Source organism: Bubalus kerabau, chromosome 1 (assembly GCF_029407905.1).
Source record: "Bubalus kerabau isolate K-KA32 ecotype Philippines breed swamp buffalo chromosome 1, PCC_UOA_SB_1v2, whole genome shotgun sequence".
In the NCBI taxonomy this organism is placed as follows: Eukaryota; Metazoa; Chordata; class Mammalia; order Artiodactyla; family Bovidae; genus Bubalus; species Bubalus kerabau.
The window spans coordinates 15,891,317-15,897,316 of record NC_073624.1 but is presented as its reverse complement, the minus strand read 5'-3'; positions in this window follow the sequence as shown (position 1 = coordinate 15,897,316).

The following is a 6,000-nucleotide window of genomic DNA, read 5'->3' as shown; positions in this document are numbered from 1 at the left end:
AAGTAAGGCCTCCAAGGCAGGAGCTTTTGTTCCTGGGGAGTCTTGAGGCTAGCACACTACTCATGGATGTGTTATTATGGTTCACCAGGCTGGATGCCCTCCAAATCCTGCCCTTTCGGGTTTTTATGGAGGCTTCCCTGATGGCTCAGAGGTTAAAGCATCTGCCTGCAATGCGGGAGACCTGGCTTCGATCCCTGGTTCGGGAAGATCCCCTGGAGAAGGAAATGGCAACCCACTCCAGTATTCTTGCCTGGAGAATCCCATGGATGGAGGAGCCTGGTGGGCTACAGTCCACGGGGTCGCAAAGTCAGACACGACTGAGCGACTTCACTTTCTTTCTTTCATTATGTAAACATAGTTGATTAAAACATCACCCATTGGAAGATTCAACCTCTAACCCATTTCCTCTTCCCAGAGGGTGGGGCTGAACTGTTCAAACTTCCAATCATCTGGTTGTCCTGGCAACCAGCCCCATCTTTAGGTACTTTCCAAAAATCACCTCATTTGAACCTCAGGTGTGGCTGAAAGAAATAGGCTAAGATAGTGACACGTTTATTGTTCTTATCACTGAGGAAATTCCAAGGGTTTTCGGAGCTCTCTGACAGAAACAGGATGAAAATCAAGTACATTTCTTGCTATCATTCACAGTATCACCGGTTCTCCTACAGTGCTGAAGCATAAACTTTAAAATTCTTGAATGGCTGGTCTTCCCTGGTGGTCCAGTGGCTAGGACTCCATGCTTCCAGTGCAGGGGGGCCAGGTTCAAAATAGCGGTTCTACCTAGCGTGTGTCTACTGTGGGGCGGGCGCCTTAGGTTTGCACCTAGTAGGTGAACCCGGCCTGTGGATGGCAGTGTCAAAGCTGTTGCAGGAAGGGAGACCGCCTTCCAGGGCCTGAAAGCGGACTCTTAACACTCAGAAATGAATTGTCCCAGGAGACACACACTCTGACCAAGCATGACACAAGCAGTAGGGTAAGGGTGCCCAGGAGGACTGCTCTGACGTGTGGGTCAGCCTCAAGTCTTATGATGATGGGGTTAGTTTCTGGGTTGTCTCTGGCCAATTATTCTGACTCGGAGTACTTCCTGGTGGTGCGAGCATTGTTCAGCTAAGATGGACTAAAGCAAGAAGGATTCTGGGAGGTGGAAGGACATGCGGTGTCTCTTTTTGATCTTTCCTGAATTTTTCCGGTTCGTGGTGGCTTGTTAGTTCCATGTTCCTTATCAGGACCTCCTGTCGTAAAATAACTCATGCAAATGGTGACCGTGGTTCCTGGCCAAGGTGGATGGTTTCAGGCAGTGTGCTTCCCCTAACAAAGTGACCCTCTGTTGTTGGCTCTATTCCTGACCTGTGCTCCATGGGGCAGTTCTCCCTGGCCCTGTGGTGCTGTGTGGCAGCCCCTACACTTCCCTGGTGACTCTCAGGGGAAAGTCTACAGTGACTTCGAGGTACAGAAGGACCTTCATTCCAGAAGGATACGTTCAGTCTCAGATATTAGCCAAGGCTTCCAACTGTGAAGTTACGACCATTTTCCTTGGTCCTCGAGGGGTCTGCTCCCGGGAAGGTGTGTGGCCAGCTCACCTCTGCTCTCTCAAGTTCTGCTTCTGAGCTCCCAGTTAGTGAAGGTTCAGAGACGCCACGCCGACAGTCAGATGCATAGGATAAGGTACTCACAGAACCAGGGTCTTGGCAGGTGGCAGAGGCGCCAGCGGCAGTGGGGACTTGGGCCCTCCTCTGAGCTTCGAGGGCCTGGGAACCCTACCTCTGCCCTCTGTCCCCAGCCTTAGGACTGGTAGCTGTTTCCTGTGGTTATTATTTCTGCATTTCCTCATTCTTTTGATTTTTCAGTCCTCCAAAACTTGTTTAACCAATTCCCTATATTAAATTCTCTCTGGTGAATTACCTATTTTGGATTCTGTCTTCTTGACCAGACCGTGGTTGTATATTGGTTATTTAGCACTTTCCAATCCACCGCAATTGAGAGCAGAGAGCAGATGGCTGTAGGTGTGGAGTACTGGTGACTCAGTGGTAAAGAATCTGCCTACCAATGCAGGGGACGTGGGTTTGATCGCTGGTCTGGGACGATTCCACATGCTGTGGGGTAACAAAACCCATGTGCCACAACTACTGAGGCCTGAGCTCTAGAGCCCGAGAGCTGCAATAAGTAAAAGAAAGCAGATATAAAATATACTAAATATAACAGCCAGCGATTTATGAAGGAAATGATGAAATATTTGCTTATGTCAGCCAGGGTTGGATAAACTATTACTCTCCCTGGGAGAGAGATTTGTACTTAATTGAAGTGCTGTGACCCTCCTTCTCTGTTTTTGCTTAAACCAAAATGTGCCCAGAATGTCATTCATGGGCCAAACTACTACTGGACAAGAGCTGACTCCAAGTATCAAAACATCCTAAGGCACCCTCACTCTCACCCCGTTACTAAAGCAACCCACAGGTCAGAAGTGTTATCTGTAGGGATGGTTAAGGAGTCAAAAGATAATTGAACGGGGGACTTCCCTGGAGGTCCAGAGGTTAAGAATCCACCTTGCAATGCAGGGGACACAGGTTCCATCCCTGATCAGGGAAATAAGCTCTTATATGCCACGGGGATCTTAGAGAACCCCAAACTAGGGAGTTTGTGTGCTACAACGGAGAGCCCAGGTTCCCTAATGTGGCCAAATAAAATATAAAAAAAACCAAAAACCAAAAAACGGTAACTGAAGGCAAATTACAGCCTGAGAGCTTTTTTTTTTTTTTTTTTAAACTATCTGTTCCCTTAACTGGTGTTCTGTAAGATAAGCTCAAGAATTTCTCTTAGTTACCAGTTTCTGTTGACCCTTGTGGGGCAGTTTTCTTTTCCAGAACATCATGTAGTTGGAATCACATATTTGATAACCCTTTTTGGATTGGCTTCTTTCACTTGGTAATATGTGTTTAAGTTTCCTCCAGGTCTTTCTGTAGCTTGATAGGCTTTCTTTCTTTCTTTTTATTTGGCTGTGCCTTGTATTAATTGCAGCATTTGGGCTGTTTAGCTGCAGCATGTGGGATCTTTAGTTGAGGTTATGTAGGATCTAGTTCCCTGACCTGGGACTGAACCCAGGGCACCTGCATTGGGAGGGCAGAGTCTTAACCATTGGAATACCAGGGAAGCCCCTCATTTCTTCTTAATTTTCAAAACTACTCTCTCAAATACATTTTGTCATCTCCAACTTACAAAGGAAGAAACTAAGGCCCAGGGCCATGTTAATCAAATGCCAGGGTCAGGTCTTTTTAATGTAGATCTGTTTCAATGTCTCTGGCCAGTGGGGGACCAGAATTTGCCACCTCCAAAAGTGTTTCATTGGCATGTTAATTATTTCAAGCTTGTTATTTTCTAAGAAACTGGAGACCTGAAAGAAATGCTGCAAACCAAAGGAAGGGTCATTCTTTTGTAAGAAACCTTGACATTTGTAAGGGAAATCTCCATTTGTAAGGGTGTCTTTCTCATTGTACCAGGAAGAGAAAGACCAGATCTCCAGAAACTCTTTGGAGAAGCAAAGACTTTAATCCGCATCACAACATTTAATCTTGTTTGCTGAGCTTTTCCCCCCCTGGTCCCCTTCCATAACTGGCTTTCCTCACCCTCAGCACCCTGTTTTACATTCTGTAAGGATGGTATTTGAGGCAAAGTTTAGTTATGTTTTGTGTGTCTCTCCTGCATAGACAAGTTAGAAACTTTTGTTTGATTTTCTCCTGCTAACCTGTCTCATGCCAATTTAATTCTTATATCATCCAGATAAGCCTGGAGGGTAAAGACAAGGTTTTCCTCCCTGACACCCCCTCCCCATGGTTCTGGGGCTTCTCTAGGCCTGCCTGGGCTTTGTGGTCCTGGGCAAGTCCACGTCTCTTTTCTTTGCCAGTTGAGTTCCCCATGTTGAGAATGTAGAATAATCTATGTGTCTCCTTGTAGACTGAAAGAAAAAAACAAAAAACACCACAACGGGCTCAAGAGTGAAGGGATGTATGTATACTTATGACTGATCCATGTATGGCAGAAACCAACACAATATTGTAATTATCCTTCAGTTAAAAATAAATAAAGGGGAAAAAAAGCACAACCAAAAAGTTGAGAATCACGTTTTATTCGGTGGATTTTCTGAGGACTTACACTCAGAAGGCAGCCTCTCAGATATCTCTGAGCAACTGCTCTGAAGAGGTAAGTGAGAAGCCAGGATAGATAAGCTTTTGCAAAAAACAAAAACAAAAACCCAGGTAGTCAGAACTTCAGGCTTCCCTTGTAGTAAATAATCCACTTGTCAATGAAGGAGATGCGGATTTGAGCTCTGGCCTGAGAAGATCCCCTGGAGAAGGAAATGGCAACCCACTCCAGTATTCTTGCGTGGGAAGTCCCACAGACGGAAGAGCCTAGAGGGCTACAGTCCATGTGGTCACAAAGAGTCGGACATGACTTAGCTACCAAAAAACAACAAAGTTGGAATATCAAAGGATCATTGTTAATTAAAAAAAAAACAGTCATCTCGAGCTAATGAATTTAGGAGTTTTCTATGTCTGGGAAGATGCAAGAGTCTGGGCTTATTGAAATTATTGTTTTGATGTGCACCTCAGTTTTCTGGGGCCAAGATCCTGCTTTCTCCATCCTGAATTCCCTCAGGGTGCACAGTTCAGGGCATCTGCAGTGGCTGATGGCTTGTTAGCCTCAATTTTCTTTGTCTACAGATATAGCAGGCAGCATTTTTCATCCACAGCCCCAGATGAGAACTATAACTGGGAGACAGCCTCGCAGCTCAGCGGAACTGCTCTGAAGAGGCAGGGGGCATGAAGCAGGAGATAAGATGGCCCCAGGCTAAACAGCTGTTTTCTCCCTTGTGGACAGAAACTCCAAGATAAAAGATCTTATCTGGGAAAAAGGACCACAAATTCCTCATTCTTGAAGTCAAGGAGACCTTCACATTCACAGAAAGGCTCCTTGATCAAAAAGGGAAATGATGTCAACCTACCCATAAGGCTTTTTGCTAAAATCCATCTTGGCTAAGAGATGCGAGTGCACACATGGTAAGACCCAGAGATAAAGCAAATACAGACTCAGAACCAGGCAAGGCAGAGGACTGGCCAAAGGAAACCTGGAAGAAATGGCCCATAAAAGTGATTCAAACCACCACGAGGGCGTGACTCTCTTAGCCAGCCCGTGAATGTATCTACACATACTCTTTTCTTCCTAATAAACACTTTACTGGTTTACTACTTTCCACCTCTGTGTGGAAATTCATTTGTACACAGCTAGTGGGCCAGGGCCTTGTCTTTGACCACTGGTTCCTGGTAGTCTAGTGGCCAGGATTTGGTGCTCTCACTGTCTAGGCCTGACCTCAATCTCTGGTTGGGAATCAAAATTTTGCTTCAAGTCACTGCAGGCTGAGGCCACCCAAGATCAGGGAAGTCAGTACATTTATGATTTTATTTGTTTAGTTTTTGTGTAATTAATTGCTTTACAATGTCATGTTAGTTCCTGTTGTAAGATGAAGTGAATCAGCTATTTGCATACAAATATGCTCTCCCTCTTGGAACTCCCTCCCATCTCCACCCCTCATCCCACCTGTTTAGGTCATCACAATGGACTGGAATGGGTGAATTTAATCAGATGACCATTATATCTACTACTGTGGGCAAGAATCCCTTAGAAGAAATGGAATAGCCATCATAGTCAACAAAAGAGTCCGAGATGCAGTACTTAGATGCAATCTCAAAAACAACAGAATGATCTCTGTTTGTTTCCAAGGCAAACCATTCAATAACACAGTAATTCAAGTCTATGCCTTGACCAGTAATGCTGAAGAAGCTGAAGTTGAACGGTTCTATGAAGACCTACAAGACCTTCTAGAACTAACACCCAAAAATGATCGCCTTTTCATTATAGGGGACTGGAATGCAAAGGTAGGAAGTCAAGAAACACCTGGAGTAACAGGCAAATTTGGCCTTGGAGTACAGAATGAAGCAGGGCAAAGGC